We start from the raw sequence: 18,147 nt of genomic DNA, 5'->3' as shown, positions 1-18,147 counted from the left end.
GGCCTTGGTAGCGGTGGGCAGTGACTGCAGCAGGGGCTTACAGCCGGTCAGACCCAGAGAAGTCTCGGACCACCTGCCCACCTCTCATCTCATGTGTGTGGTTGGGCTAGTTTTAAAAAGGAGATTTAACCAGAACGCCTGTGTGGCTCAGTGGGTTAAAGCCTCTGCCTTCAGCTCAGGTCATGATCTTGAGGTCCTGGGATTGAGCTCCGCATCGCATCGGGCTCTCTGCTCAGCAGGGAGCCTGCTTCCTCCTCTCTCTCGGCCTACTTGTGATCTGTCTGACAAATGAATAAATAAAATCTTCAAAAAAAAATAAAAAGAAGAATTAACAGAGCAATATTTTCTTTTTCTTTCTTTCTTTCTTTTATTCTTTTTTTAAGATTTTATTTATTCATTTGACAGACACAGATCACAAGTAGGCCGAGAGGCAGGCAGAGAGAGAGGGGGAAGCAGGCTCCCTGCTGAGCAGAGAGCCGGATGTGGGGCTGGATCCCAGAACCCCGGGATCATGACCTGAGCTGAAGGCAGAGGCTTTAACCCACTGAGCCACCCACGTGCCCCCAGACCAATATTTTCATAATGCAAAGAACTGCAAATAAAAATAAAGACGGCAGAGGCTTCTGGGCTGGGGCCGCAGGTAGTAGCAGGAGGGTGAGAGAGAGTGGGGGGGGTCGTGGCATTCCGTGGGTAAAGAGGCTAAGGACCATCGCCAGTAGAATGGGTAAAGGAAGCAGCAACTCTCACACGTGGGCTACCACACAGCAGTGAGCCATGTGGCTGAATCCCACAGATGAACCCCGAGCGCCAGACGCCAGACACAGGAATGAAGTTCACGACGCAGTGAAGTTTCAAACTCCGGCAAGATGAGTGTTTGCCCATAGAAGTCACAATAGTATCAGGGTGCCTGGGTGGCTCTGTTGGTTAAATAGCCGGCTCTTTTTTTTGTTTGTTTGTTTTTGCTTTTTTGTTAAGAGATTTTATTTATTTGAGAGAGAGAGAGACCACGTGCACAAAGGGAGAAGCTGACTCTCCACCGAGCAGGGAGCCCGGTGGTGGGGCTTGATCCTAGACCATAACCTGAGCCAAGAGCAGATGATTAAACCACTGAGCCACCCAGGAGCCCCGCATCTAACTTCTGATTTTGACCCGGATCCTGATCTCAGGGTCTACTTGGGATTCTCCCCATTCGCCCTCTCTGCTCTCCTCCCGCTCTCACACACAAATAAATACATAAATAAGATCTTTTTAAAAAAGTCACAATAGTATTTACCTAAGGGGGCTATTGACTGGGACGGCTATGAGAGAGTCTTCTGGAGTGTGGTGACAAGGCGTACGTGTGTGAAATTGTATTGAGTAAGTCATGTGAAATCAGTGTCCCGGTATGCCGCCCACCTCAGTGTTTGGGTTTGGGTCCTGTTCAGCTCTCTTTCCTGGGGCATCTCCTCCCAGAAATAGGCTCAGGCCTGTCACCCCTGAAGGGGCTCTCTCACCTCTTGTTTTCCCCAGTCCTGGCCCACTTATCCCCGAGTTCCCCCGGCTCCTTTCCCGGCCTTGTGCCCAGGCCTGATCACTGTGCCTCTCCCCCCACAGCCAGAGGATCTGGAGGCCCCCAAGACTCACCACTTCAAGGTGAAGACCTTCAAGAAGGTGAAGCCCTGTGGCATCTGCCGTCAGGTCATCACCCGCGAGGGTTGCACTTGCAAAGGTGAGCAGCTGGGCAGGCTACGGGGGACGGGGAGTGGGTCGTCGGGGGAATGAGGTGGCCTGGGACCTGGGTGGATGTCCTTGGGGTCCTGGCCTGGTGCTGGGTTCTCACGTGGGGGGGGGTGAGGGGTGGTTGCTGAGCATCTGAGCATCTGAGCACACCAGATGACGAGCTTGTGGGCGTTTGTGGTATGTGGCGGTGATGGGTGGCATGGAGATGGCATGCAGCCTATGCGTGGATGCTGGGGGCCTGTGGCAGGTGCACGCCCAGTGGTGTGTGGTGTGTGGTTGGCACGTAGTGAGCGTGTGGACGGTGTGTGGAGGGGGTGTGAGTGGGGTGCGGCCAGCCTGTGGGTGTCGTGTAGCTGGCACGCAGGTGGGGCGTGGGGATGTGTGGGTGTTGTGCGGCGAGCACGTGGATGACCCGTGGCGGTCCCGTGATCGGCACGGGGATGGGGTGTGTGGAAGGTGTGTGGGTGGCGTATGCCTGGCACTGGGAAGGGCACCAAATTTAGGGGTGAGCTTAAGAGGCCCCAGATCAGACCGGGGCAGGGCTGGTGGCTGCTGGGCTTTTTCAGTCACTGTTCTCATGGGCTTCTGACCCAGCCTGGGGTCTGGCTGCCACTCTTGTCAGAGAAATCAGTGTCTTGCCCCAGATCGCACTGTAAAATCAGTGTAAAATCAATGGGAGGCCCCTGCGCCTGATCGCGGTGCCTGATGTCATCACCCATCCAGTTGCCCTGCCAGATGCCTTCCTCCCCTTCTCCATTGCCAGGGCCTCCCAATTTAGTTTGAGCTTCTCTGCTGCCAATTCCAGCTGTCACACCTCTCACCTGGAGGGCTGACTGCAGCCCCTTTGCCTCCTGACCCATCCTCTCCAACCCACCGCTCCTCACCCTCTCCCAGCCGGACTCTATGCAGACCTAGTTCTGTCTGTCCCCGGGTTCAGCCTTGGGAGCCTCCCCGGCCCCCAAGCCAGAGCCCTGTCCCCTTCCTTCACTGTGAGGCCCGCCGGCATCCACCCCTTGCCAGCTCTCTGACCCGTCTACTCCTGTCCCCCAAGTCCACACTCAGCCCATCTGCACCCTGCTCGGCTCTTGCATAAACCAAGTGTGTCAAACATGCCGAAGGGGCCAATCTTGTTCTCGCCCTGGGCCTTGACTCGCGTGGCTCCACCTGGACTTTCCCCTCCACGTCCCCCCTCCCCACCCCCAAGTCTTAGTGGGGCTGGGAAGCAGAGTAATTATCAAAGCCTTTTGTATCACAGCGCTCACAAGGCTCTCCTGTGGTGCTCACAGCGTGGGGCAGGGGTGGTGCCTGTGTCACCCTCGATTTACAGAGGAAGAAGCTGGGGATCAGTCCCTAAGACTCTTGCCAAGGCACACAGCTGGCTGGGTCTGAGTGGGGCTGTTGGGGTGTGCTCCCTGGGGGTGGGAAGTCTTCCTAGACAAGGAGTTTCAGCGGCACAATGGGGTGGGGAGTGGGTGGATAGGAGCGTGTGAGTGTGTGCGAATGTACATGTGGAGGACATTCTAGGCACGTCCGGCTCTCGGCAAAGGGTAGAGGTTAATGGTCCTTCTCTGAAGAGCTGGGATACCCAGCTGGGATTTAGGCGGCCAACAAGGCCTTCTGCAGTACCCAAATTCGCCGCATAGTGTCACCCTCCTCCCCAGAGGTCCCACTAGGACGGGTGGTGGGTCAGCGTGGGGAGGTGGGAGGAGTCAGGCCAGAATTGCTGGAGGCGGGGCTTTGCATTTTACTAGCGTCGCTGCCCCACGTGACCCCGCCCCCTGAACCTGCTGAAGTTCACCCCTGAGCGTCCCCCCAGATCCTTCCTTCCTTCCCCAGCGTGCCTGCCCTTCACCCCAGCGACCGCTGGCACTTCTCTGATAGGAGGCAGCACAGGGGTGGGGAAGAAGGAAGTCCGGCACTCACTGTGACCTTGGGCACACATCTGTGGCTGAATTTTCTGTGATGGTCTGTGGTCCTGGGTTCCCCTGGGTCTGTGGTCTGTGGTCCTGGGTTGAGGGCCTGGGTTGAAGAGGGGATGTGACCCGTGGGAATGGAAGGCTCCCGAGGTGAGACACGGGTTTTACCTGGTTCGGAGCCTGGCCCTGCTGGTGTGAACCAGAGTGGAGGGCAGATGGCCAGTGGGCTGCTGGGCTGGTTTGGCAGCTCTGAATGAGTTACTGAGAAGTGGAAAGCAAGCCAGGACTAAAGTCCAAAGGCACCACCAGGTGTCAGCACTGGGCCATGGAAGGGCTGGGGTCGGGGGCCCAGCAAGGGAGGATTGAAGACTCCCAGCTCTACAGGCTATGGTGTGGCTTTTCAGCAAGACCGTCAGTGTCACCTGGCCTGAGGTCAGTGTTGGGGTCACTGTACTAAGGTGGGCAACGCAGCAATGAGCCAACTCTCTGTACTTTGAAACCGGGAGGTGGCACAAGCTGGATAGATGCTCTTATCCATCTATCCATCCATCCATCCATCCATCCATCCATCCATCCAGGGCCACAAGGTATGCATTGTTGCTCCCTGGTGAAGGGGGTGATTGTGGACTAAAATCCAGGTCATGTTTTGTTTGCCAAGCCCAGGGTTTGCTGTGCTCTGGTTCCTTTTCTGGGGCTTCAAGTCTGGGGTTACAGAATGGTTACCCTCTGGATTCGTGGCTGGGGGTGATGAGGGGCAGAGTGTCTGGAACATTGAGGCTGTGAATTCAGTCTCCACGGGGCTTGTGGCACCGAGGGAAGTCCTGCAGGCAGGGGCAGTGAGGACAATTTCCTAGATCTAGAGAAACTGGGGCGCTTGTCTGCCTGAACTAAGGTGGCAGGACATTCGGGCGTAAGTGTGACTGATAAACAGGCCAAGAGGTCACTGTGAGACGGCTGCCAGTCTTCTCCTTCGCTGAGCCCGTTTCCTCCTGTGTGCTGTGGGGTTAATAATAAACCCTGTCCCGGGTCCCTGGGCGGGTGGTGACTGTGAGGAACACGGAGGTTCTGTGTGTGGCTGTAACACGAATGCTGGCGTTAGGGACTAAGTGTCCGTGTTGGGGGAGACGGACGGATGAGACAATGGCAGGAGAGGAGGCCCGGGGCCTTTGTTAGGGGTCTGGGCTCTATTTGTGGCCCTGCCACTCACAGGCTGCGTGACCTCAGGTGAGTTATGTCACCGCTCAGGACTCAGTTTCCTCAGCTAGAGAGAGGGGGCTGGATCAAGAACGGCACTGAGGGCCATATGGGGGAAGGGGAGATCTGGAAAGCTCCCTGGTTGGAGTCTGTGAAGGCCTGCTAACTGTCCCAGGGGAGGCGGCCGCTTCACCTGCTGCGAACACACGAGTGTCCATCTGCTGATCGTGAACTGCGCCCTCTCTGGGCCTGATGCAGACAGGCCACCCGACAATCACAGAAAATGGCAGCAAAACTGACAGAGAGGTGTGTGTGAAAGGTCCTCTCTGACTTAGCAGAGATTTTCCTACCAGGGTTCATCAGGAAGGCAGATGTAGGCTGGGTCTTGACGGATGTGTAGGAGTTCCTCCGTTCAAACAACGGGTTTCTCACAGATGCTTTCGGCAGTGCTCTAGGGAGGCTACAGCCTTGCCAAAGGGCTCTGGCCTTCTGCTAGGCTGAAGCCCAAGGGAAGAGACCACGATGCCAGCTTAAGAGCCCAAGGGCTGCCATCTAGGCCGGGATTGGGGGGGCAAAGCTTAGATTACTTCTCTTCTCAATGCCTCTGATTGACCTGGAAGATTGGGGAAGTCGTCTGCTGTTTCCCCCAAGGGGGATGCACTTGGGAAAGATAATTAGGCTCTCAATGGGACAAACCCACCCAGAAGCCCTTACCGGCTGGATGTGGGGAAGCCTTGTTGTAGGGAGCTCTTTGTCCTCTTGTTACTTCACTGGGGACCCCAGCTTCTACCCTCTGCCTGAGGACCTCTTTGGGGTCATTAGAGGCAGCCTGGTAGGGTGGGAAGACCCATGGGTTCTAGTCCTGGCTTGCCATGGCCCGGCTGTGTGAGCTTGGGTGAGAAACTTAACCTCTCTGGGCCTAGCTTTCCCATTTCTCTAAAGGACGGATTGGACTAGATCAGAGGCTCTAAACTCATCCAACAGACCTGTAAGGTTTTTCTGGAGACGATTTAGGGGTCTGAGAAGGTAGGAAATGGGGAAACCTAAGGGGGAAGACTTGAAGGGCTGGGGTTCTGGAACTCCTGTTCACTTTAATCAGAACAGCTCTGGTTTTAGAGGTTAGACATATTGGGAGGCAGAATGGATGGTGGTCTTGCGCTTAGCCCAGACGTCCTGGATTCGTATCCCAGCTCTGCCCCTTACCAGTAAGAACTCGAGCAGCCCGTGTCGCCCGTATGAGCCTCAGTCACCTCTCCTTTCAAATGAGACACATAGCACACCTCCCTCCTCAGGTTACTTTGGGAATTAAATGAGATAATATGTACACATGAAGAGCTCAGATCAAGCATTTAGTCAATGTTGACCAAGATCACTGAGGTTCCCTGTAAGATTCCATCTGCATAAAAGTTTGAAAACCACTGGATGGGAACATCAAGAAGGTTTCTTCTTGCTTGAACTTCAGAGCCACACGGCACCCACACCCCTGGCCATGCCCTGAGATACCTTGTATTACTTGGGGTACCCCAGAGAAACAGAACCAACAGGATGTATGGATGGATGGATAGATAGATAATCTATTTTAAGGAATTGGCTCATGCAATTATGGGGACTTGGCAAATCCAAAATCTGTGGTCAGGCTAGACACCCAGGGAAGAGCTGCAGTTCAGATTCAAAACCAGTCAGCTGGCAGAGTCCCTTCTTGCTTGGGGAAATCAGTCTTTGTTTTATTCAGGCCTTCGACTAATTGGACGAGGCCCATCCACATCATGGAGGTTAATGTGCTTTACTCAACGTCTGCTGATTTAAATGTTAATCTTATCCATAAAAGCCCCTATCCAGAAACATCTAGGATCATGCTGAACAACTATCTCGGTATGATAGATAGCCTACCTGAGCTGACACATCATAGAAACCGTCACATACCTCCAGGCCAGGCTGTGGAGATAAGTGGGGCAGGGAAAGGCCGTGAGGCTGTGCGCGCAGGTGGGTGGTTGGGCCAGTCTCTCTGCCAGCTGGAGAAAAGAGTTGAGGCCCACTGGGGGTGTGGGCAGTTCCTGCTGGGGTCAGGTGCACACCGAGGCTATGTGCTCATTTTCCGAGCTGAGGCTGGGAGGAAAAGGCCATTTAGATCCCAACAATGTTGGCTTCCTGTGTTCCCGGGAGGGCAGGAAGCCACCTCAGGACAGAGTCCCAGCAGCCCTTCGAGGCAGGAGCCGGCTCAGAATGGGGTTGGGGGGGGTGCGGTTTTCCATCCCAGCAGGTAACCTGTGGACCCCTCCACACTCTGAGGCTCTCAGCCCTGCCACTGGCTGGGCCCTGCTGGGCGGGGATAGGGGGGCATACTGACACCCATGGGCAGAGATGAGGCTCCTGGGGCTCTACCAAGCTTTGGTTTGACAGGATCCCTCCCCAGGGGGCTTCATCTTGTGGAGTCATTGGCTTATGAGGCCAGCCTTCTGCGGGAGCCAGGGGACCAAGGTTGGGTGGGTCCTGGGATGTTTGTCTGGGGAGGACTCAAGTGTGAAGCCCAGTAGGATGGGAAGGCTGGCGTTTTCTTGCCCTAGTTTCCCCACAATGAGGAGGGGTACTTTGCAGAGTGGGCCTCCCTGTCGACCGCAGGCTCAGTGTTTCATAGAGTCTGGGATGAGTTCGGGGTCGGAACCCAGGCTTGCTCACGATTCCATTGTTGGAGGGAGGAAGAGACAAGTGGTGACTGGTGGAGAGACCAGTGGGTTGCCCCAGGCTCTCGCAGTGGGGAGATGGCTTGAGGATCCTCTGTTCTAGGGCTCAGCAGCTTGGGGACTTTCAGGGCTAATGTAGGCTAACTAACGAGTGTGAGTCAGCAGGGTGTGGTGGGGACCAGAGAGTGGGAGGTACTTGCTTCGGGTCACACAGCTGTAAGATGGTCCTCAGGACTAGAACCCGGTGTCCTGATTAGGAGACAGGGGCTCTCCGATGCTGATACCAGCTACAACCTTCCACAGAGCATCCTCGGGGCCAGCCACACACATGAAGTCCATCAATTCTCACAACAACCCTGGGAAAGATGCTCCTATTGCCTCCATTTTACAGATAAGGAGAACATAGAGATTCAGAGTGGCTTACTGGTCCCAGGTCACAGAGCATGACCAACATCTGGGCTGAGAGCCAGTCTCCATGCAGCCAGATAGGAAAGCGGGTACATGGAGAGTTGGACCAGGCTGGATCATGGGTGGTGTGTGTCCTGAGGCACTCAGAAAGCACTGGCCATGGTCCACACTGGCCCTCTCCCAGCAGGGGCTGGAGCGGAAAAGTGGGGCTCATCCACCCTCTCTTGTGGCTCTTCCATTGCCCCAGAACATCAGCATCGGTCCCAGTGGTTTAGGCTGGGAAGAATTCTTCCAGTTTTTATATTTACACCACATTTGTTGAGCCCCATCTGTATGTCAGACCTTGTGCCATGAGGAGGGGCAGGACACAAAACTGCCAGGTTGAACAGGACCTCACTGGGAGCAGAGAGGAGGGAGGGATCATCTTTGAGTGCCTGATTATTCAGGGAGGGACATTTTTGAAACGGGTCTTGGAGGATGTATATGAGTTCCCCATTTCAGACATACTAGATTCAGTGTCCTTTGGGGGAGTTCAGGATGGCAGATCTCTTTTGGGGCAGTGGCTGGAAGAGGCGGCAAGGGCGTTATAAGTGTGCTGAGGGGCTGGACAAGACCGTTCTAAGCAGGAGTGCAATGTGGTCAGTTTGCACTTGAGAATGGCCTGTGGCTCTGTGGATTAAAGGGGGCGGGGAAGGCTGGAGGAGAGACAGGGCCCAGGGAAGATTAATTGGTCTGAACTGGCAGGAGGTAGGGAGATTGGACAGTCTCTTTGGAGTTACTTTCTGGGATATGATGACTAATTCTTGGTAGGGCGAAGGGAAGGGAAGAAAGAATTTCAGAGATGAACATGCCTGTTCCTGGTGTGCAAGGAAGGACTGGGGAGATGCCTTCTGGCCTCAGTGTCCAGCATCAGCCTTTAGCCTCTTGCTTTCTGAGGGCTCCTGGGCTCTGGTCTCTGTGTTGGTTATCTGGAGCCACACAACAAATTTGTCCCCAAACTTAGCAATTTGCCACAGATATGAAATTATGATCTCACATGGTTTCTGAAGGTGAGGGTTTCATGTGTGGCTTCACGGGGTGGTCTGGACCTCTCGCAAATGTAGTCAGGATGTCAGCTGGGGTCATAGTCATCGGGCCTGACGGGGACCGGAGGGTCTGCTTGCAAGGTGGTTTGGTCGCACGCCTGCCGAGTTGGCACTGACTGGTGGTGGGGGACCCCAGCTGTTCATCATGTGGGCCTCTCTATAGCTTCGCTTGGGGGTCCTCACGCATCCTGGGTGGTACCTCGCTTCCCCCAGAGACAGTGATCGGAGACACCAGGGCTGAAGCCACCATGCCTTTGATGACAGAGCCGCAGGAGTCACATGCCAGTGTTTCTACAATATTCAGCGGGGTACATAAGCCAGCGCTATTCACTGTGGGAGAGGATGAGAGGAAGGTGTGCCTCCAGGAGGCAGAAAACACTGGCTGCCGCAGTTTCCCTTCCTGGAGCACATTTGAACGTGCCATGGATCTGGAAAGTGGGAAGCCAGCAGAGAGTGGCATGCCCAAATTCCATGTGACAGCAGGGGAACTGCCAGTTAGAGTAGGAAATACTGCCCCCAGGGGGAGACTGGAGAAGGGTGGCCAGACTAGAGGGCACCATTCCTGGAGGGCGCTTAGTCCAAGAGGGCCTCTCTGGGGGTGGGCATGGGTGCTCCTAAGGTGTACAAATCCACCGGCAGAGCTGCTGGGAACCTGCCACTTGAGTGGAGTTTGAGGAGCTTTTGTGTTCCGGGCTGGGGCCTGGGGAAGGTCTTCCTTTGCTCCCCACTGGAGAGCTCTCAAGGGCACCCTCTGCATTCCAGCACTCACGGAGCCCTCGGCTCACTGTACTGCAGTTGCCCAATGATCTCTCCATCTGCCCTCCACCCAAGGGCATTTGTTGAGTGTCTGCCCACTGTGCAACAGGCGGGGCTGCCCCGGACGGTCAAGCAGGCTGTTCACTGCCAAGGGCACCTACCCGAGAGAGCGCTGGAAGCAGCCACGCTTTGCTCTCCAGACCATGTACCCAGGTACAGAGTTGGGTCTGCCTGGAGAAAGGGCACCTTCTTGCCATTTCCACAAAGATGCTGCATTCAGCTGTGTGTCCCAGGGGCTGGATCAGAAAGTGTTCTAGCTACTGGGGATTTGGTGTGAATGAGACAGGCATGCTCCCTGCCCTCATAGGTCTAGTGTAGGGAGGCAGACTTATTCATAAGCGAGCAGTAGTTACCCATGTTGACTTCAGACTGTGAACTGTATTAAGAAGGAAATTATCAGGGTCTTGCCGAGAAAGAATATTGGAGGTGCCTAATGTCATTTGGTGGTTAAGAAAAGGCTCTTGGAGGAGATGGATGGCTTTCAGTGGATTCTAGAAGGAGAAGAAGGATTTGGCTTGGTGAGCAATGGACAGACAGCTGGGGTGAAAAAGAATGGTCCAGGCAGCCAGAACAGCAAGTGCAAAGGCCCTGAGGTAGGAAAGGGTTTGGCGCATTCTATCAACTGTCAGATACTTGAAGTTGGAGTCCCAGAGGTCATTGTGCTATTGGTATCTTGACTGGGGTCAGTAGGCCCAGAGTGGACACTTAGGAAATGCTTTTTTGATGGATCATGAAATGTTGGGGGCAGGCAGGGTATGGCTCAAGGGAAAGCTGAGAGTGGGGTGGGAATGATTAAATGGGGGAACACATAAACTCCAGGGGAGATCTTCAGTCAGGTCCAACTCCTTAATCATTTATTAAGCTTCTACTGTGTACCAGGTATTGTGTGGTGAGAGAAAGAGAGAGAGACAGGTCCTTCCTCTGAAGGAGCCCACAGTTATAGGGACCGAGGCGGTGGGGGAAATGTGCTCTGTGTGGTGATAGCTGTGAGGAGGTAGGGAATAAAGGAGGGGCCCAGGACTTATTCCAGGAGGGTTGGGATTTGATCAGCAGAGGAAGGGGAAAGGTCCTTCTGTTTGGAGGTAGTGGCCGAGTGGGGCGCCTGCCTGGCTGGAAGGGCCAGCCCAAGCCACATGGCCTGAGGCTTTCTCAATTCCACATTCCAAGGCCAGGAGAGAAGGCATGGGGGTGGGGCTGGGGTGTCTGGAGGGGAATTGCCATCCTGGGGTAGTAGGGGTCGGGTGGGGTAAGGCAAGAGAGAAGCAGAAAGGCTAGACAAATGGGCATGATTTGATTTGGGTGGCCAGGGGTGGGTATGTCCTGGTGTGGTCAGGGGTGCAGAAGTTCCCGAGCTGGCCTGGGTGGCTGGTGGGGTTTGGAAAGGCTTGCTCAGCAACAGCTGAGTCACAGGCCTGAGTTGGGGCCAGGACTAGGTTCTGGGAGAACAAGGTCCCAGGCAGGGCCAGTGGCCAAGGTCACATCCTAGACTTCCACTCCTACAGACCAATCAGAAGCCTTAGTATGGACAGCCCTCTTTTGGCAGCTCTGGGCCTTCATCTATGCCTCAGTCTCCCCCTTTTGCATTCTGCTGAGAATCAGGTTGGCTCAAAGCCAGAGAGGGGTTGGACGAACTGTAGATCCAAGAGGCCATGGCAGCGGGCTGTGGCCCAGGGCTGTGCTTGCCAAAGATTTGGGGTTGGGGCTGCTCTCCCCAGCCTCCCTGACTCCTACCCCCCCCCCACCCCCACCCCCCCCGCCCCGTCTCAGCAGCTAACAAGGTCAAGTCAGTGCAGAAGCTCAGCTCAGGAGACCCTTCACCCCATCTGTGAGACCTGGTGGGAGGGGAACCACCAAACCCCAGGGAGTGCCCTGGGGGTGGGGCAGGCAGGGCTGGGACATTCCAGACTGAGGGAACCCCATAGGAAATTTGATTCCAGCTTCTGGTGGTGGGAGGGCAGAGTTAAGTCTGCTGTGTGTGTGTGTGTGTGTGTGTGTGTATGTGTGTGTGTGTGTGTTTCAAATGATGCACAAGGAGTTTGTGAGCCTGCGTAAGGCTCATCTATACGTGTGTCCATGTCCAATGCCTGTGTCGCGCTGTATGCTGGGGGTGTCCTGTGAAAGTGTGTGTGCTGGTGCCCCTGAGTCAGAGGTTTCCCTGGGGCATGAGTATGAGTGCGAGTGTGTGTGAGGCTATGTGTGTATATATATGTGTATGTGTAGATGTCTGGCCGAGTGCACGGGGATAGTGGTTATTGGTGAGTGTGCATGTGTGTGTGCACCCAGGTTCTCCTGGACCGTAAATTAGGTGTGTGCGTCTCTCTCTGGGGGAGAGTCAACGATCACGGTTCCTGGGGTGCAGGCTGCCTGCCTGCCTGGTGTGTATGTAATGGGAGAACCCCCACCCCAAGCCGTATTCCTTGGCGTGGCTGCCACTGGGCCTGGGTCCTGGCCACCTCTGCCCCTGGCACAGATCCAGCAGGGGAGTAGGTTCCCCACCCCCGCGCCCCCCCTGCCCCTCCCACCTCCCCGCCCCCGCCCCCCGGGGGCTCTGGCAATGGGGGCTCGGCGCCTCCGCGGCCCGCGGGTCCGCAGTCCCGGGCGTTCCCGCCCCGCAGGCCCCGGGGAGCTGCGGCAGCCGCCCCCCTCCGCCCCCCTCCGCCCCCTCCTCCCTCCGTTCCTCCTTCCCTCCTTCCCTCCCGAGAGCGGAGTGCGGGCGGGGGTGGGAGGAGATTTCGCCCGAGTTTCCATTTCATACCTCGCGGCTAAACTTTCTTTCTGTGTCTCGCCCTCTCGCAGTCTGCAGCTTCTCCTGTCATCGGAAATGCCAGGCCAAGGTAAGCGGCCGCGGGCCGGCAGGCTCGGCGGGGTGCTCGGGGACGGGACTGGCTCGGGTCCGGGACGGGAGCAGGGGGCGCCGGCGGGCCGGGGGCGGTGCCCGGGTCGTCCCCCTGCCCTGCTCTTTGTTTATGCAAAGCTTCGGGCCGGGAGCGGGCTCGGGTCAAGGTGAAGGCGAGGCCCAGGGGTGGGGGGCCGCCGTGCGGGGTCTGAGCAGCTCCTGAAGGTGCCTGGCAGGGACCAAGCTCCAAGGGAGGGGACTTTTGAAAGTATTTCCCTTAGTTGGGGGAGGGGGCGCTGGTTCAGGGAATGAAGGAGGAGGGGGATGCATTTCATTTATCCCGTGGGCGGCACAGAGCCCTGGTTGGCCCAATTCAGGCAGTCTGGAAAAACTTGGGATGGGGGCCACAGCCAAAGGAGGCCAGTGGCGGGAAAACAGGATAGGTGGGAAAGTGGGGATGAGGTCGGAGGTCAGGCTTTCCCCGGGCACAGAACCTCTCGCAAGATCATCTCACTCTTATTATTGGCCAGGTGGCACTTTGGTCCTCAGTTTCCCCATTGGTGTTTCAAGGCTGGCCTAGGTGAGAGAAGGAAACTGAGGCAAGAAGGCTAGAGGGTTGGCCTGGCTGGCTTGGAGCCCTGCTGCATCCTCTCAGGCCTGGACTGAGGGGCGATGGGTCAGGAGCGGGCTTCTTAGAGCGCTGCGTTATGATGGCTTATCTGGGAGGGCGGCTGTTCTGTCACATGGGCCAGCTTTCTGGAGGTGGAAATGCCGGGCCTTACCTGTCTGTCTGCGCTGCCCGCCATGATGGCTCATCTTCCCCTGCCCTTGCAGTCCACCTTTGCTGTTCACCCCAGATCTTTCTGGAAGGAGTTCAGTGAATGGAAGGAGGAGGGAGGAAGTTTCAGAAGCATGCGCGGGGCAGTGGAGACTCAGTATCTGGTTCATCTCATCCTTTGCTTCTTTATTTGCCGAATGACCTTGGGCCAGTCATGCAACCTCTGTGAGCCTGTTTCATCCTCGAGGGGATGGGAATAAGAAGAGGTTATTATGAGGATGAAATGGGATAATGGGTGTGAAAGTGCCCAGGACAGTGCCTGACGTAAGGTAGGTGCTCCAGAATGGAGTAACTGGTCATTATCATCAACCGGTCACTCCAAGCGCCAAGGATTATTTTAGAGAAGGGTGCTCATGGAGCGGACAGATCTGCGAGGTAATCCATTTCCTCCCGGGTGGCCTTGCTCAAGCAAAATCCTTGGTTTTGCTGGGGCCGTCTCCCCATCGGTAAACTCCAGGTAGGAGTGCCCTCCTAGCAGAAGTGCAAAGGGCCTGGCTCACAATGGGCACACCTGGAGAGCTGCCCCTCCCATCGCCTTCTGCTTTTCTGGTTCTCGCAGCCTTGTCTCCCGTGGTGGGGGCGGGCAGTGAGTTTCTGCTTCTCCCTCCATCTGCCTCCCTGTTCTGTTCATCCAGAGCAGAGCTTCTCCACCCTTTAACCCCAGAGGCTGCGCCTTCTCGCTCCTCCCCTGTCTACTCCCTTTCTCTCTTCCTTTCTGCACCTGCTTCTCTTAATAACAATGAATGTTTGTACAGCGCTTTGGGCTTTAGAAGGCACTTCAGTGCATTATCTGACTTTATTCTTTTAATCCATCATGGCGTAAAACAGGCTGAAAGATCCCATTGTTTTATGAATAAGGAAACTGAGGCACCCAAAGGGTGAATGACTTCCCCAAGGTCTCCTGGTGTAACTCCTCACTATCTTTGTCCCTGGGCCTTGGTGCTTCCTTCTAAAGATCCCATCTTGCTGATGTTCCTTAATCTTTCCCTGCCCACCCCCCCCCCCCCTGGCTTTCTGTCTCTTGCCGCAGCAGATGCCTTTAGACAGGATGAGGGAATGAACACACTGGCAGTGAAGGGTCTGAGTCTGGTTGAATGGAGGCTGAGATGCCAGAGGGGTGCCAGAAATGATTTCTGGGGGCATAACCTGCCTGGCAATTCTTGGAAATGCTGGGGACTCAGCATCTCCCAGGCTGTCGGTTGTAGCAAAATTCTGCTCTGCCTAGCCCTGGAGGACAGCCCAGAGGGTAGAGGTGGACTGGCAGGGCATGGCCAGACAGACAGAAAGAGCCTTTTAGAGGATTTTCCTCTATAGGAAATGGGATGCACTGGTGGCGTGCACTCCACCCAGCTGGCAAGTCTTTCCCCTAAAACCACAGATCTTACTACTGCCCTGCCTTTTCCTCCTGCCGGGAAGGGCGGTGGGAGCCCTAGCGCACACAGCAGAGCTCTGTCCTCTGGATTTTATAACCAGATCAACTTGGAGGTCATCTCATCTATCCCCTTACCTCTAGACAGGGCTCATTACACAAATGCTTGCTGAGCTCTTTCCAAGGGTCAGGCAGTGTTCTGGGTATATAAGACAGATAAGGCATTTGCCCTCATGGGATTGACATTCTCCTGGGGGAGACAGACAATAAGTAGGATAAACATGCTATGAAGGAAATGAACTAAAGCAGTGTGTTAGAGAGTGATTAGGCTAACGTGACCCAGGAAGACACTTCAGAGGAAGGATCACATGAGGTGAGACTCAAATGTTGATGTTCCTTGGTGACCTGGAAGTTGGAAGAGCAAGTGCAAAGGCCCCGAGGTGAGATGAGCTTATCAAATGCTTGAAAGAAGGTCACGTCACTGGAGAATAGTGAGCCCTGGAGCATTTGGAGCACATAGGACATGATCGGATCTCTGTTTTGAGAAGGCTGCTCTGGACTTGAGCAGGCACAGGGTAGGCTAGGGAGATGGGCCAGCAGGTTGCTGACATAGTCCAGGTCGGGGAGGCTGGTGGCTTAGTCCATGGTGCTTGTCGGAAAGGCAGTGAAAAGGGGCCAGATCTGGGATACATTCTGAGGTAGAGCCCAGAACTTGGCTGATGAATGAGATGTTGGGTGTGTGAGAGAGAATGGGTCCAGGGATGACTCCCAGGTTTTTGGCTAGAGTCACTGGGTGCACGTGGTTCCATTTACCGAGATAGATGGAGTGTGTGAGAAATTTCTAGGGAAGAAGGTGCCAAGTTTTCTGCTTTGCTTGATTTCTTATTTCACAGCTCTTTTCCCACATGCTGGGGATTTCTTGCATATGTGTGTTCTCTCCTGTCCTCTCAAACTCAGCCTGCACTGGTCACCCCTCTGGAGAGTGGGTAGTTCTGGATGTCTTAACATGCCACCTTCCGGACTGTTCTTGCAACATGAACCACGATCCGATCTGAGAGGGGCTGTATTGTTTACACAGCAATAGGATGTAACAATCTCCCCCCAAAGTTAGTAGTGGAAAGCAGCCACAAGCATTTAGTATCCCATGCAGTTTCCATGGGTGAGAAATTTGGGAGTGACTTGGCTGGCTGTTCTGGCTGGGGATGTCTCGTGGGGTGACAGTCAAGACGTCAGCTGGGACTGTGGTCATCTGAAGGCCTGACTGGTGCTGGAGGAGCTGCTTCCAAGTGGTTCATTCATGTGGCTATCGAGTTGACGTGGGCTGTTAGCAGGAGGTCCTAGTTTCTTGCCCCATGGCGCTCTCCATGGGGCTGCTTGAGTGTCCTTACAACATGGTGGCTGGCTTCCTTAAAGTGGGTGGTTCAAGAGAGAGCAACGTGGTGGCCACAATGTCTTTTTGTCCTCTCCTTGGAAGACAAATACAGTTATGTTTACAGAATCCTGTTTGTTGTCTAGGTCATCGTCATTGACTATGGGAGGGACCTATGTAAAGACATGATTACTTGGAGGCAGGAATCAATGGAGGGGCCACCTTGGAGGCCGACTTCACGGATGCTCAGAGAGAGGGCCAGGTTGACCTGGCTCCTGGGAGGGTGGTCCTTGACAGTGTTGGGAAGGGCAGAGAGGTAGGAATCAAACCTGTCCCTCTACCCCTGCTGCCTTCCAGCTCTGTGACCTGTGTTGTAGAGAAATAAATGCACACCAGCACACAGCAGGCGCCTTTCTCCTTTCTTGAACCACAGGTGAAGACTGGAAGGGATCTCAGGTATTCAGTGCCCAGTTCTTGCCACTGGGACCTGCTTGAGAGAAATGCTCCCTGCTGCTGAGCAGGGGCCCCTGAGTAGATATGAAGTACCTGTTTAATTGCGCAAAGGAGGGCTGAGAGCTAGCCTGTACCCTCAGCTTCCAGAATAGTCCCTGACTCATAGTAGGGGTCCGATGAAGGAGTAAAGGAGTGGAATAAAGGAATGTTGAGGAACAAGAGGTTCCTATTTAGAGAGAGGCAGAGGAGTGGGGTGAGGGAGGGCTTGAGAGCGGGAGAGAAGGAGCAGCAAAATCATTTCGTAATATCCTTCCAAATAGCCCTCTGACCTTCTGACGGAGATTCACGCTCCACATACGTTTGGTCATTTACATTTTCTAGCGGGAGTATAACTCACGTACCGTCAAGTACACACGTCAGTAAGTTGGTACCTGTATATGAACTAGATCAATATCTAGAACATTTCCAGCTCCCGGAAGTGCCCTTTTGCACCCCTCCAAGACAGTATCCCCTAAAGGAAATTTCTAGTTTTACTTCTGCCATCGCAGATTAGTTTTGCCTCTTTTTGAACTTCTTATAAATTGAATCATACAGTACATTTACTCTTTTTTTTAAAAAAATGATTTATTTGTTTTAGAGAGAGAGAAAGAGCACGGAGGGGGGAGGGGCTGAAGGAAAGGGAGAGGGAGTCTTAAGCAGACTCCATGTTGAGTGTAGAGCCTGACATGGGGCTCGATCCCACGACCCTGAGATCATGAGCTGGGCTGAAACTAAGCATCAGATGCTCAACCGACGGCGCCACCCAGATGCCCCTGTTGACTCTTCTGCCTGGCTTCATTCACTCGACATTCTGTCCTTGCATATTACAGTGGTTCATTCTTTTTGATTGCTGTGTTGTATTCCAGCCTATGAACAAACCACAGTTTGTTTATCCATCCCACTGTTGATTACTGTTTGGGTTATTTGCAGTTTGGGGCTATTTTGAACAGACGTGACTAGGAACTTTTAATCATCTCTGTCAACACAGAAATTTGTAATACACAAACATCTTCATTCACTTTCTCAGTTCTGTGAGGTGGGCTGGGCTCATGGCAGCCCCATTTTATAGATCCAAGACTGGGGCCTGGAGAGGGTAGCCGACTTGGCTAAGGGCCAGAGGCTTTCTATGCGATTCTGGCACTGCCCTAATCCATGGGTGGGGAGCAAGTGAGAAGGGAAGAGAGTGAAACAGACAGAGAGAGGGCTGGTTTGGGCACTGGAGAGTCACCCCACTGGATGGAAATGCCACCCTCCAGTTCCCGACTGCGAATCCCTTGAAGGAGGCAGTTCCGAGCCTCCTTAGTCCCCATCCGTCTGTCTCATGGGGTCTTTATCTGTCCCCAGTTGCTTCGCTCCTGTTGAGGGTTAAAATGGATGGTCCAGGATTTGTCTTCCACTTTTATTCCAGCCTACGCACAGTGTGT

General features: G+C 54.6%; 1 protein-coding gene across 8 annotated transcripts in view; it reads left to right on the top strand.

The window, feature by feature from the left end:
* Positions 1 to 1,604: 1,604 nt before the first annotated feature.
* Positions 1,605 to 18,147, top strand: part of TNS1 (tensin 1) — a 178,626-nt gene continuing 162,083 nt past the window's right edge. For 2 of the 8 annotated variants that reach the window (XM_032354749.1, XM_032354747.1), the window contains exons 1-2: positions 1,608 to 1,708; positions 12,616 to 12,653. The gene's annotated coding sequence lies outside the window, so the exon portion shown is untranslated. Of the gene's footprint in view, positions 1,709 to 12,615; positions 12,654 to 18,147 lie in introns of all 8 variants that reach the window. The other 6 variants (XM_032354750.1, XM_032354748.1, XM_032354752.1 and 3 more) reach the window with 4 other exon arrangements.

This window comes from Mustela erminea, chromosome 8 (genome assembly GCF_009829155.1).
Source record: "Mustela erminea isolate mMusErm1 chromosome 8, mMusErm1.Pri, whole genome shotgun sequence".
In the NCBI taxonomy this organism is placed as follows: domain Eukaryota; kingdom Metazoa; phylum Chordata; class Mammalia; order Carnivora; family Mustelidae; genus Mustela; species Mustela erminea.
The sequence above is the reverse complement of the archived record's forward strand: the minus strand, read 5'-3'. Positions and strand labels throughout refer to the sequence as shown.